Here is a 15850-nt window from a genome sequence, read left to right on the forward strand (position 1 = left end):
TGGGGGGCAAGGCACCCCTTCCCCCCCACTTGGCCGCCGCCCCCCTTGGAGATCTGATCTCCCAAGGGCTGGCGCCCCCCCCAGGGGTCCTATAAATAGTGGGGGGAGGGAGGGCAGCAACCTACAGCCTTGGGCGCCTCCCTCCTCCCCTGCAACACCTCTCTCTCTCTCTCGCAGAAGCTTGGCGAAGCCCTGCCGGAGACCCGCTACATCCACCACCACGCCGTCGTGCTGCTGGATCTCCATCAACCTCTCCTTCCCCTTGCTGGATCAAGAAGGAGGAGACATCGCTGCACCGTACGTGTGTTGAACGCGGAGGTGCCGTCCGTTCGGCACTCGGTCATCGGTGATTTGGATCACGGCGAGTACGACTCCGTCATCCACGTTCATTGGAACGCTTCCGCTCGTGATCTACAAGGGTATGTAGATGCACTCCTTTCCCCTCGTTGCTAGTAGACTCCATAGATGCATCTTGGTGAGCGTAGGAAAATTTTAAATTATGCTACGATTCCCAACAGTGGTATCAGAGCCAGGTCTATGCGTAGTTACTATGCACGAGTAGAACACAAAGAAGTTGTGGGCGTTGAGTTTGCCAATTCTTCTTGCCGCTACTAGTCTTTTCTTGTTTCGACGGCATTGTAGGATGAAGCGGCCCGGACCGACCTTACACGTACACTTACGTGAGACAGGTTCCACCGACTAACATGCACTAGATGCATAAGGTGGCTAGCGGGTGTCTGTCTCTCCTACTTTAGTCGGAACGGATTCGATGAAAAGGGTCCTTATGAAGGGTAAATAGAAATTGGCAATTCACGTTGTGGTCATACGTAGGTAAGAAACGTTCTTGCTAGAAACCTACAAACCACGTAAAAAACTTGCAACAACAATTAGAGGACGTCTAACTTGTTTTTGCAGCAAGTGCTATGTGATGTGATATGGCCAGAAGATGTGATGAATGATATATGTGATTTATGAGATTGATCATATTCTTGTAATAGGAATCACGACTTGCATGTCGATGAGTATGACAACCGGCAGGAGCCATAGGAGTTGTCTTTATTATTTTGCATGACCTGCGTGTCATTGAATAACGCCATGTAAATTACTTTACTTTGTTGCTAAACGCGTTAGCCATAGAAGTAGAAGTAATCGTTGGCGTGACGACTTCATGAAGACACAATGATGGAGATCATGATGATGGAGATCATGGTGTCATGCCGGTGACAAAGATGATCATGGTGCCCCAAAGATGGAGATCAAAGGAGCATGATGATATTGGCCATATCATGTCACTATTTGATTGCATGTGATGTTTATCATGTTTTTGCATCTTATTTTCTTAGAACGACGGTAGTAAGTAAGATGATCCCTTATAATAATTTCAAGAAAGTGTTCACCCTAACTGTGCACCGTTGCGAAGGTTCATTGTTTTGAAGCATCACGTGATGATCGGGTGTGATAGATTCTAACGTTCGAATACAACGGGTGTTGACGAGCCTAGCATGTACAGACATGGCCTCGGAACACACGCAATACACTTAGGTTGACTTGACGAGCCTAGCATGTACAGACATGGCCTCGGAACACAGGGGACCGAAAGGTCGAGCATGAGTCGTATAGAAGATACGATCAACATGGAGATGTTCACCGATCTTGACTAGTCCGACTCACGTGATGATCGGACACGGCCTAGTTAAGCTCGGATCATGTTTCACTTAGATGACGAGAGGGATGTCTATCTGAGTGGGAGTTCATTAAATAATTTGATTAGATGAACTCAATTATCATGAACTTAGTCTAAAATCTTTACACTATGTCTTGTAGATCAAATGGCCAACATTGTCCTCAATTTCAACGCGTTCCTAGAGAAAACCAAGCTGAAAGATGATGGCAGCAACTATACGGACTGGGTCCGGAACCTGAGGCTCATCCTCATAGTAGCCAAGAAAGATTATGTCTTAGAAGCACCGCTAGGTGATGCACCAATCCCACAGAACCAAGACGTTATGAACGCTTGGCAATCACGTGCTGATGATTACTCCCTCGTTCAGTGCGGCATGCTTTACAGCTTAGAACCGGGTCTCCAAAAGCGTTTTGAGAAACATGGAGCATATGAGATGTTCGAGGAGCTGAAACTGGTTTTTCAAGCTCATGCCCGGGTCGAGAGATATGATGTCTCCGACAAGTTCTTCAGCTGTAAAATGGAGGAGAACAGTTCTGTTAGTGAGCACATACTCAGAATGTCTGGGTTGCACAACCGCTTGTCCCAGCTGGGAGTTAATCTCCCGGATGACGCGGTCATTGACAGAATCCTCCAGTCGCTTCCACCAAGCTACAAGAGCTTTGTGATGAACTACAATATGCAGGGGATGGAAAAGACCATTCCCGAGGTATATTCAATGCTGAAATCAGCGGAAGGGGAAATCAGAAAAGAACATCAAATGTTGATGGTGAATAAAACCACCAAGTTCAAGAAGGGCAAGGGTAAGAAGAACTTCAAAAGGGACAGCAAGGCAGTTGCCGCGCCCGGTAAACCAGTTACTGGGAAGAAGTCAAAGAATGGACCCAAGCCCGGGACTGAGTGCTTTTATTGCAAGGGAAGTGGTCACTGGAAGCGGAACCGCCCCAAATATTTAGCGGACAAGAAGAAGGCCGGCAACACCCAAGGTATATGTGATATACAAGTAATTGATGTGTACCTTACCAGTACTCGTAGTAGCTCCTGGGTATTTGATACCAGTGCGGTTGCTCATATTTGTAACTCAAAGCAGGAACTACGGAATAAACGGAGACTGGCAAAGGACGAGGTGACGATGCGCGTCGGGAATGGTTCCAAGGTCGATGTGATCGCCGTCGGCACGCTACCTCTGCATCTACCCACGGGATTAGTTTTAAACCTCAATAATTGTTATTTAGTGCCAGCTTTGAGCATGAACATTGTATCTGGATCTCGTTTAATTCGAGATGGCTACTCATTTAAATCCAAGAATAATGGTTGTTCTATTTATTTGAGAGATATGTATTATGGTCATGCCCCGCTGGTCAATGGTTTATTTTTGATGAATCTCGAACGTGATGTTACACATGTTCATAGTGTGAATACCAAAAGATGTAAAGTTGATAACGATAGTCTCACATACTTGTGGCACTGCCGCCTTGGTCACATTGGTGTCAAGCGCATGAAGAAGCTCCATGCAGATGGACTTTTGGAGTCTCTTGATTACGAATCATTTGACACGTGCGAACCATGCCTCATGGGTAAGATGACCAAGACTCCGTTCTCCGGAACAATGGAGCGAGCAACCAACTTATTGGAAATCATACATACCGATGTGTGTGGTCCAATGAGTGTTGAGGCTCGCGGAGGATATCGTTATGTTCTCACTCTCATTGATGATTTAAGTAGATATGGGTATGTCTACCTGATGAAACACAAGTCTGAAACCTTTGAAAAGTTCAAAGAATTTCAGAGTGAGGTTGAGAATCAACATGACAGGAGAATAGAATTCCTACGATCAGATCGTGGTGGAGAATATTTAAGTCACGAGTTTGGTGCACACTTAAGGAAATGTGGAATAGTTTCACAACTCACGCCGCCTGGAACACCTCAGAGAAATGGTGTGTCCGAACGTCGTAATCGCACTCTATTGGATATGGTGCGATCTATGATGTCTCTTACCGATTTACCGCTCTCATTTTGGGGTTATGCTTTAGAGACTGCCGCATTCACTTTAAATAGGGCTCCGTCGAAATCCGTTGAGACGACACCGTATGAATTATGGTTTGGGAAGAAACCTAAGCTGTCGTTTCTAAAAGTTTGGGGATGCGATGCTTATGTCAGGAAACTTCAACCTGAAAAGCTCGAACCCAAATCGGAAAAATGCGTCTTCATAGGATACCCTAAGGAAACTATTGGGTATACCTTCTACCTCAGATCCGAAGGCAAGATCTGCGTTGCCAAGAACGGGTCCTTTCTGGAGAAGGAGTTTCTCTCGAAAGAATTGAGTGGGAGGAAAGTGGAACTTGATGAGGTGATAGTCACCCCTTCCGAACCGGAAAGTAGCGCAGCGCGGGAAAATGTTCCTGTGGTGCCTACACCGACTGGGGAGGAAGTTAATGATGATGATCATGAAGCTTCGGATCAAGTTACTGAACTTCGTAGGTCCACAAGGACACGTTCCGCACCAGAGTGGTACGGCAACCCTGTCCTGGAAATCATGTTGTTAGACAACGGTGAACCTTCGAACTATGAAGAAGCGATGGCGGGCCCGGATTCCGACAAATGGCTAGAAGCCATGAAATCCGAGATAGAATCCATGTATGAAAACAAAGTATGGACTTTGACTGACTTGCCCGATGAGCGGCGAGCCATAGAAAACAAATGGATCTTTAAGAAGAAGACGGACGCGGATGGTAATGTGACCATCTACAAAGCTCGACTTGTCGCTAAGGGTTATCGACAAGTTCAAGGGGTTGACTACGATGAGACTTTCTCACCCGTAGCGAAGCTGAAGTCCGTCCGAATCATGTTAGCAATTGCCGCATACTATGATTATGAGATATGGCAGATGGACGTCAAAACGGCATTCCTTAATGGCTTCCTTAAGGAAGAGTTGTATATGATGCAGCCGGAAGGTTTTGTCGATCCTAAGAATGCTAACAAAGTGTGCAAGCTCCAGCGCTCAATCTATGGGCTGGTGCAAGCATCTCGGAGTTGGAACATTCGCTTTGATGAGATGATCAAAGCGTTTGGGTTTACACAGACTTATGGAGAAGCCTGTGTTTACAAGAAAGTGAGTGGGAGCTCTGTAGCATTTCTCATATTATATGTGGATGACATATTATTGATGGGAAATGATATAGAATTCTTGGAAAGTATAAAGGCCTATTTGAATAAGTGTTTTTCAATGAAGGACCTTGGAGAAGCTGCTTATATATTAGGCATCAAAATCTATAGAGATAGATCAAGATGCCTCATTGGTCTTTCACAGAGTACATACCTTGACAAGATATTGAAGAAGTTCAGTATGGATCAGTCCAAGAAGGGGTTCTTGCCTGTATTGCAAGGTGTGCAATTGAGCACGGCTCAATGCCCGACCACGGCAGAAGATATAGAAGAGATGAGTGTCATCCCCTATGCCTCGGCCATAGGGTCTATTATGTATGCCATGCTGTGTACCAGACCTGATGTAAACCTTGCCGTAAGTTTGGTAGGAAGGTACCAAAGTAATCCCGGCAAGGAACACTGGACAGCGGTCAAGAATATCCTGAAGTACCTGAAGAGGACTAAGGATATGTTTCTCGTTTATGGAGGTGACGAAGAGCTCGTCGTAAAGGGTTACGTCGACGCTAGCTTCGACACAGATCTGGATGACTCGAAGTCACAGACCGGATACGTGTATATTTTGAATGGAGGAGCAGTAAGCTGGTGCAGTTGCAAGCAAAGCGTCGTGGCGGGATCTACATGTGAAGCGGAATACATGGCAGCCTCGGAGGCAGCACAGGAAGCAGTCTGGATGAAGGAGTTCATTACCGACCTAGGGGTGATTCCCAATGCGTCGGGCCCAATGACTCTCTTCTGTGACAACACTGGAGCTATTGCCCTTGCGAAGGATCCCAGGTTTCACAGGAAGACCAGGCATATCAAGCGTCGCTTCAACTCCATTCGTGAAAGTGTTCAAAATGGAGACATAGATATTTGTAAAGTACACACGGACCTGAATGTAGCAGATCCGTTGACTAAACCTCTCCCTAGGGCAAAACATGATCAACACCAGGACGCAATGGGTGTTCGATTCATCACAATGTAACTAGATTATTGACTCTAGTGCAAGTGGGAGACTGTTGGAAATATGCCCTAGAGGCAATAATAAATGGTTATTATTATATTTCTTTGTTCATGGTAATTGTCTATTGTTCATGCTATAATTGTATTGTCCGGAAATCGTAATACATGTGTGAATACATAGACCACAAAGTGTCCCTAGTAAGCCTCTAGTTGACTAGCTCGTTGATCAACAGATAGTCATGGTTTCCTGACTATGGACATTGGATGTCATTGATAACGGGATCACATCATTAGGAGAATGATGTGATGGACAAGACCCAATCCTAAGCATAGCATAAAAGGTCGTGTAGTTTCGTTTGCTAGAGCTTTTCCAATGTCAAGTATCTTTTCCTTAGACCATGAGATCGTGCAACTCCCGGATACCGTAGGAGTGCTTTGGGTGTGCCAAACATCACAACGTAACTAGGTGACTATAAAGGTGCACTACGGGTATCTCCGAAAGTGTCTGTTGGGTTGGCACGGATCGAGACTGGGATTTGTCACTCCGTGTGACGGAGAGGTATCTCTGGGCCCACTCAGTAATGCATCATCATAATGAGCTCAATGTGACTAAGGCGTTAGTCACGGGATCATGCATTGCGGTACGAGTAAAGAGACTTGCCGGTAACGAGATTGAACAAGGTATTGGGATACCGACGATCGAATCTCGGGCAAGTAACATACCGTTTGACAAAGGGAATTGCATACGGATTGATTGAATCCTCGACACCGTGGTTCATCCGATGAGATCATCGTGGAACATGTGGGAGCCAACATGGTTATCCAGATCCCGCTGTTGGTTATTGACCGGAGAGGCGTCTCGGTCATGTCTGCATGTCTCCCGAACCCGTAGGGTCTACACACTTAAGGTCCGGTGACGCTAGGGTTGTAGAGATATATGTATGCGGAAACCCGAAAGTTGTTCGGAGTCTCGGATGAGATCCCGGACGTCACGAGAGGTTCCGGAATGGTCCGGAGGTGAAGAATTATATATAGGAAGTCCAGTTTCGGCCACCGGGAAAGTTTTGGGGGTTACCGGTATTGTACCGGGACCACCGGAAGGGTCCCGGAGGTCCACCGGGTGGGGCCACCTATCCCGGAGGGCCCCGTGAGCTGAAAGTGGAAGGGAACCAGCCCTTAGTGGGCTGGGCGCCCCCCTTGGGCCTCCCCCCATGAGCCTAGGGTTGGGAACCCTAGGGGGGAGCTTTCCCCTTGCCTTGGGGGGCAAGGCACCCCTTCCCCCCCACTTGGCCGCCGCCCCCTTGGAGATCTGATCTCCCAAGGGCTGGCGCCCCCCCCCCAGGGGTCCTATAAATAGTGGGGGGGAGGGAGGGCAGCAACCTACAGCCTTGGGCGCCTCCCTCCTCCCCTGCAACACCTCTCTCTCTCTCGCAGAAGCTTGGCGAAGCCCTGCCGGAGACCCGCTACATCCACCACCACGCCGTCGTGTTGCTGGATCTCCATCAACCTCTCCTTCCCCCTTGCTGGATCAAGAAGGAGGAGACGTTGCTGCACCGTACGTGTGTTGAACGCGGAGGTGCCGTCCGTTCGGCACTCGGTCATCGGTGATTTGGATCACGGCGAGTACGACTCCGTCATCCACGTTCATTGGAACGCTTCCGCTCGCGATCTACAAGGGTATGTAGATGCACTCCTTTCCCCTCGTTGCTAGTAGACTCCATAGATGCATCTTGGTGAGCGTAGGAAAATTTTAAATTATGCTACGATTCCCAACAAAAGGAGGGTACAGAAGGTTGTGCTTTCTAACTTCATCCATCTCATGCTCATCAAAAGGAATCCACTAACAAGGTTGATCAAGTCTTGTTAACAAACTCATTCCGAATAACATGAAACTGGAGAAATTTCGAATAACACTATGTTACCTCAATGGGGATATGCACATCCCCAATAATAAGAATATCATATTTCTTCTTGACAGTAGGAAGAGGAAATTCAAAACCTCCAATAATAATCGATGGAATTTTTCCAATAGAATTGATACTGTGGACTTGAGGTTGTTTCCTCGGAAAGTGTACCGTATGCTCATTACCATTAACATGAAAAGTGACATTGCCTTTGTTGCAATCAATAACATCCCCTGCATTATTCGAAAAGGGTCTTCCAAGAATAATAGACATACTATCGTCCTCGGGAATATCAAGAATAACAAAGTCCGCTAAAATAGTAACGTTTGCAACTATAACAGGCACGTCCTCACAAATACCGACAGGTATAGCAGTTGATTTATCGGCCATTTGCAAAGATATTTCAGTAGGTGTCAACTTATTCAAATCAAGTCTACGATATAAAGAGAGAGGCATAACACTAACACCTGCACCAAGATCACATAAAGTAGTTCTAACATAGTTTCTTTTAATGGAGCATGGTATAGTTGGTACTCCTGGATCTCCTAGTTTCTTAGGTATTCCACCCTTAAAAGTATAAATAGCAAGCATGGTGGAAATTTCAGCTTCCAGTTTCTTTCTCTTATTTGTAACAATTTCTTTCATATACTTAGCATAAGGATTCATTTTAAGCATATCAGTCAAACGCATACGCAAGAAGATAGGTCTAATCATTTCAGCAAAGCGCTCAAAATCCTCATCATCCTTTTTCTTGGATGGTTTGGGAGGAAAAGGCATGGGTTTCTGAACCCATGGTTCTCTTTCTTTACCGTGGTTCCTAGCAACAAAGTCTCTCTTATCATAACGTTGATTCTTTGATTGTGGGTTATCAAGATCAACAGGAGGTTCAGTTTCTACATCATTGTTATTACTAGGTTGAGCATCAACATGAACATCATCATTAATATTACTACTAGGTTCATGTTCATTACCAGATTGTGTTTCAGCATCAGAAATAGAAATATCATTGGGATTCTCAGGTGTGTCAAAACAAGTTCACTAGAAGCATGCAAAGTCCTATCATTTTTATTTTTCTTCCTTTTAGAAGGACTAGGTGCATCAACATTAGTTCTCCGAGAATCTTGCTCAATTCTCTTAGGGTGGCCCTCAGGATACAAGGGTTCCTGAGTCACTTTACCTCCTCTAGTTGCAACTCTAATGGCAAAGTCTTTTTTCTTATAATTTAATTCATTAAGCAAATCATTCTAAGCTTTAAGCACTTGTTCTACTTGAGTGGTAACCATAGAAGCATGTTTACTAATGAGTTTAAGTTCACCTTTAACTCTAGACATATAATTACTTAAATGTTCAAGCATATCAGCATTGTGTTTCAATTGTCTACCAACATAAGCATTGAAATTTTCTTGTTTGACAATAAAATTATCAAGCTCATCTAAGCATTGGCTAGCAGACTTATAACGAGGAATATCACCTTCATCAAATCTATAAAGAGAATTTACCTTTACTACCTGTGTCGGGTTATCAAGACCATGTATTTCTTCCACAGGCGGCAAATTAAGACCATGTATTTCTTCAATAGGAGGTAAATTCTTAACATCTTCAGTTTTAATACCCTTTTCTTTCATAGATTTCTTTGCCTCTTGCATATCTTCAGGACTGAGAAATAGAATACCCCTTTTCTTCGGAGTTGGCTTAGGAGTTGGTTCAGGAAGTGTCCAATTATTTTCATTAGTCAACATATTATTCAATAGCAATTCAGCTTGATCAACTGTTCTTTCCCTGAAAACACAACCAGCACAACTATCCAGGTGGTCTCTGGAAGCATCGGTTAGTCCATTATAAAAAATATCAAGTATTTCATTTTTCTTGAGAGGATGATCAGGCAAAGCATTAAGTAATTGGAGAATCCTCCCCCAAGCTTGTGGGAGACTTCTTCTTCAATTTGCACAAAATTATATATTTCCCTTAAGGCAGCTTGTTTCTTATGAGCTGGGAAATATTTAGCAGAGAAGTACTAAATCATATCCTGGGGACTACGCACACAACCAGGATCAAGAGAATTAAACCATATCTTAGCATCACCCTTTAATGAGAACGGAAATAATTTAAGGATATAGTAGTAGCGAGTTTTCTCATCATTAGTGAACAGGGTGGCTATATCATTTAATTTAGTAAGATGTGCCACAACAGTTTCAGATTTATAGCCATAGAAAGGATCAGATTCAACCAAAGTAATTATCTCAGTATCAACAGAGAAATCATAATCCTTATCAGTAATAAAGATAGGTGAAGTAGCAAAAGTAGGGTCATATTTCATTCTAGCATTCAGAGATTTTTCTTTTAGCTTAGCTAATAATTTCCTAACATCACTCCTATCATTGCAAGCAAGAAAGTCTCTAGCAGTTTCTTCATCCATAACATAACCCTCAGGCACAACAGGCAATTCATATCTAGGGGGAGAATCTTCATCACCACTTTCATCAATATTATCAGTTTCAATAATTTCATTCTCTCTAGCCCTAGCAAGTTGTTCATCAAGAAATTCACCTAATGGCACAGTAGTATTAAGCATAGAAGTAGTTTCATCATAAGTATCATGCATAGCAGAAGTGGCATCATCAATAACATGCGACATATCAGAATTAATAGCAGAAGCAGGTTTAGGTGTCGCAAGCTTACTCAAAAGAGAAGGTGAATCAAGTGCAGAGCTAGATGGCAGTTCCTTACCTCCCCTCGTAGTTGAGGGAAAAATCTTAGTTCTTTCGTCTTTCAAGTTCCTCATAGTGATCAGCACATATAAATCCCAAGTGACTCAAAGAATAGAGCTATGCTCCCCGGCAACGGCACCAGAAAATAGTCTTGATAACCCACAAGTATAGGGGATCGCAACAGTTTTTGAAGGTAGAGTATTCAACCCAAATTTATTGATTCGACACAAGGGGAGCCAAAGAATATTCTCAAGTATTAGCAGTTGAGTTGTCAATTCAACCACACCTGGATAACTTAATATCTGCAGCAAAGTATTTAGTAGCAAAGTAATATGATAATAGTGGTAGCAGTGGCAAAAGTAACAGTAGCAGTTTTGGTTTTGTAGTGATTGTAACAGTAGCAACGGAAAAGTAAATAAGCGAAGAACAATATATGAAAAGCTCGTAGGCATTGGATCGGTGATGGAGAATTATGCCAAATGCGACTCCTCATGCAATATTTATAACATAGGGTGACACGGAACTAGCTCCAATTCATCAATGTAATGTAGGCATGTATTCCGAATATAGTCATACGTGCTTATGGAAAAGAACTTGCATGACATCTTTTGTCCTACCCTCCCGTGGCAGCGGGGTCCTATTGGAAACTAAGGGATATTAAGGCCTCCTTTTAATAGAGTACCGGACCAAAGCATTAACACTTAGTGAATACATGAACTCCTCAAACTACGGTCATCACCGGTAATGGTCCCGATTATTGTCCCTTCGGGGTTAACGGATCATAACACATAATAGGTGACTATATACTTGCAAGATAGGATCAAGAACTCACATATATTCATGGAAACATAATAGGTTCAGATCTGAAATCATGGCACTCGGGCCCTAGTGACAAGCATTAAGCATAGCAACGTCATAGCAACATCAATCTCAGAACATAGTGGATACTAGGGATAAAACCCTAACAAAACTAACTCGATTACATGGTAAATCTCATCCAACCATCACCATCCAGCAAGCCTATGATGGAATTACTCATGCACGGCGGTGAGCATCATGAAATTGGTGATGGAGGATGGTTGATGATGATGATAGCGACGGATTCCCCTCTCCGGAGCCCCGAACGGACTCTAGATCAGCCCTCCCGAGAGAGATTAGGGCTTGGCGGCGGCTCCGTATCGTAAAACGTGATGAATCCTTCTCTCTGATTTTTTTCTCCCCGAACGTGAATCTATAGAGTTGGAGTTGAGGTCGGTGGAGCTCCAGGGGGCCCACAAGGCAGGGGGCGCGCCCCCCACCCTCGTGGACAGGGTGTGGGCCCCCTTGCCTTGATTCTTTCGCCAGTATTTTTATTAATTCAAAAAATAATCTCCGTTGATTTTCAGGCCATTCCGAGAACTTTTATTTCTGCACAAAAATAACACCATGGCAATTCTGCTAAAAACAGCGTCAGTCCGGGTTAATTCCATTCGAATCATGCAAGTTAGAGTCCAAAACAAGGTCAAAAGTGTTTGGAAAGGTAGATAAGACAGAGACGTATCAACTCCCTCATCGCGGTGGCCCGAGAAGAGAAGGCGGCATCAATCAGCCGCGCCCTGGTGTCGTCCGCGACAGCAACGATCATCTGCGTGGCTGCAAAAAAAAGCTAAGTCACGCAAAACTTTGAGTAATTCCCTTTTTATAAAGTTATTTTCCTTGAAAGATCTCGCTCTTGGTATGGAAAACCTGCACGCGATGGGACCCTCCCGCTATTGGCAAAGCCCTTGTTCTGTTTCGAGTCCGCTCAACAGTTCGAGCGGCCGCGTTGAGATCGGCAGGGTGGCCTATCCGCTATTGGCAACACCCTTGTTCTATTTCGAGTCCGCTCAACAGTTCAAGCGGCCGCGCTGAGAGCGGTAAGGTGGTTTGCCCGGCAGCACGCACACCCGGCAGGCCGCTAAGGATCCATCCTCAAAGCGTTGCAGCTTGGGTTTACGCGCCGGCAAGCCTGTCCAACTAAGCGTAGGGCATACATACCAGGAAAGATTGGACAGGAAAATAGCATGCATCATTTTAAAAAGTACTGCAGAGTTATATTACATCAATTGTTGCTACAGCTCTAACTTAAGATAAAATCGTCTTGGTTATGAACTCGCAGCGGCAAAGGGAAACATGGCGCCTAGTCTGGGCGCTGGCCCTCCAGCCTCCGGACACCGTCGACGCGCTTGATGATGGGCTTGATACGCTCCTCGAGCGCCGCGAGGTCCACATCCTCCGGCAAGCTCTCCAACGCAGCGGCGAAGTCAACGTTGGGGTTCCAGTACGCCACCTTGGTGAGGACCTTGGTCAGGGCGCCCCGGCAGAGCTTCCGGGCCTCATTGGCCAGAGAGGTCGCTTGGTTGGAACGGAACTGCTCCAGGGCTCCAAGGACGCCCTCGAAGAACAGAGTCAGCCTGGCGTTGGGACTCACGTTCGGCTCCTGGGAGTACTTGATGTTTGGCATCCCCATGGCGGCCAGCTTCGTGGTGATCCTGTCGGCGACGTCAACGAGGCGGCTGATCCAGAGGTTTACGCCCTTCGCGTACTCCTCATGTTCGGCGGCATCATTCCTCCGCAGCTGCCTCTCGTCCTGCAGGACCTTGTTCAAGGTCTCCTCGCGAGCCCCGGCCTCCGAAAGCCGTCCAGCTTCAGCTTCTGGTCGTTGATGGAGTCGTTGGCCTTGGAGAGTAGCTCAGCCTTGTCGAGGACTACGGCCTGCGCATCCGCCAAAGCGTCGTTGGCCGTGTCCTTCTCTGCCGTCAGCGCCAAGACCACCTTCTTCAGCTCCTCCCGCTCCAGCTCCAGCTTCTTCACCTTGTCGGCATGATCCGGGGTCAGAGCATCGAGTGTGCTCTTGTGCCTCTGCTCCAGCTCCTGGGTCCGCTGCACGACGAGCTTCTCGACCTCCTCATCCTTGCCGTGGAGTGTGGCGGCGAGCGCCTCCTCACGGGCGGCAAGGTCCTCCTCCTAGGAGTTCAGCTAAGCCTGGTGCTGGTGCCGAGCGGCCTCGTCCTTGGTAGCCTGTTCCTTCGCCGCCTCCTGGGCCTTCTTGACGTCAGCCTACTTTAGGATGAGCTCCTGTTTGCGCTCAGCCAGCAAATCCTGGGCGACCTTTGTTGGGGAACGTAGCAGAAATTCAAAAATTTCTACGCATCACCAAGATCAATCTATGGAGTAATCTAGCAACGAGGGGAAGGGGAGTGCATCTACATACCCTTGTAGATCGCGATGCGGAAGCGTTGCAAGAACGCGGATGAGGGAGTCGTACTCGTAGCGATTCAGATCGCGGTTGATTCCGATCTAAGCACCGAAGAACGGTGCCTCCGCGTTCAACACACGTGCAGCCCGGTGACGTCTCCCATGCCTTGATCCAGCAAGGAGAGAGGAAGAGGTTGGGGAAGACTCCATCCAGCAGCAGCACGACGGCGTGGTGGTGGTGGAGGAGCGTGGCAATCCCGCAGGGCTTCGCCAAGCACTGCGGGAGAGGAGGAGGAGGGAGAGGGGTAGGGCTGCACCGAAAGAGAGACGTTCTCGTGTGTCTTGGGCAGCCCAAACCTCAACTATATATAGGGGGGAGGGGGCTGCGCCCCTCTTAGGGTTTCCACCCCCAAGAGGAGGCAGCCAGCCCTAGATCCCATCAAGGGGGGCGGCCAAGGGGAGGAGAGGGGGGGCGCCCCACTAGATGGGCCCTAAGGCCCATCTGGACCTAGGGTTTGCCCCCTCCCACTCTCCCATGCGCCTTGGGCCTTGGTGGGGGGGCGCACCAGCCCACCTGGGGCTGGTCCCCTCCCACACTTGGCCCACACAGCCTTCTGGGGCTGGTGGCCCCACTTGGTGGACCCCCGGGACCCTCCCAGTGGTCCCGGTACATTACCGATTTCACCCGAAACTTTTCCGGTGACCAAAACAGGACTTCCCATATATAAATCTTTACCTCCGGACCATTCCGGAACTCCTCGTGACGTCCGGGATCTCATCCGGGACTCCGAACAACATTCGGTAACCACATACATACTTTCCCTATAACCCTAGCGTCATCGAACCTTAAGCGTGTAGACCCTACGGGTTCGGGAACCATGCAGACATGACCGAGACGTTCTCCGGTCAATAACCAACAGCGGGATCTGGATACCCATGTTGGCTCCCACATGTTCCACGATGATCTCATCGAATGAACCACGATGTCGGGGATTCAATCAATCCCGTATGCAATTCCCTTTGTCTAACGGTATGTTACTTGCCCGAGATTCAATCGTCGGTGTCCCTATACCTTGTTCAATCTCGTTACCGGCAAGTCTCTTTACTCGTTCCGTAACTCACATCATCCCGTGATCAACTCCTTGGTCGCATTGTGCACATTATGATGATGTCCTACTGAGTGGGCCCAGAGATACCTCTCCGTTTACACGGAGTGACAAATCCCAGTCTCGATTCGTGCCAACCCAACAGACACTTTCGGAGATACCCGTAGTGCACCTTTATAGCCACCCAGTTACGTTGTGACGTTTGGCACACCCAAAGCATTCCTACGGTATCCGGGAGTTGCACAATCTCATGGTCTAAGGAAATGATACTTGACATTAGAAAAGCTCTGAGCAAACGAACTACACGATCTTGTGCTAGGCTTAGGATTGGGTCTTGTCCATCACATCATTCTCCTAATGATGTGATCCCATTATCAACGACATCCAATGTCCATGGTCAGGAAACCGTAACCATCTATTGATCAACGAGCTAGTCAACTAGAGGCTTACTAGGGACATGGTGTTGTCTATGTATCCACACATGTATCTGAGTTTCCTATCAATACAATTCTAGCATGGATAATAAACGATTATCATGAATAAGGAAATATAATAATAACCAATTTATTATTGCCTCTAGGGCATATTTCCAACAACCTTCAGTTCTTCGTGGGCCTTGCGGGACCAGGCCTGCGTCTTGGTGATGCACTCCTCAAGATCCACCTCCGCCTTGTCCGCTGCCGCCATCCTTCATTTCACCTTGTCCAGGCGGTCACGGTGGAGCGCCTGGAGCTTCTGGAACTTGACGCTCATGGCCCGAAGAAGCTGCTCCTCTTGGGAACCACCACCGTCAGTGCTCGGTTCGTCAACAACCTGAAACCCGGCGGAGGCGAGCGCCTCTTCATCAAACACCTCCCCCTCGGTTGGCGCCCTGGTGCTCGCCATCCCTGGGAGGTGGCGAACAGGTCGTCGCCCACCTTCAAGTACTTGCCCAAGCCGGAGGCAGCAGAGGAGGAAGGTTGGTCGTCAGCCACCCCCTCCTCGTCAGTGGTCTTGCCGGCCTCCCCGGCAGGCCCCTTGCCGGCCTCCCCGGCAGACCCCTTGGTGGCATCCTCAGTGGCGGTCCTGGCGGCCTCCTCGGCGGTGATCTTGTCGGCCTCGGCCTCGGCGTCCCTGGAGACCTCCTCG

The sequence above is a fragment of the Aegilops tauschii genome, chromosome 1, assembly GCF_002575655.3.
Source record: "Aegilops tauschii subsp. strangulata cultivar AL8/78 chromosome 1, Aet v6.0, whole genome shotgun sequence".
Classification (NCBI taxonomy): Eukaryota; Viridiplantae; Streptophyta; class Magnoliopsida; order Poales; family Poaceae; genus Aegilops; species Aegilops tauschii.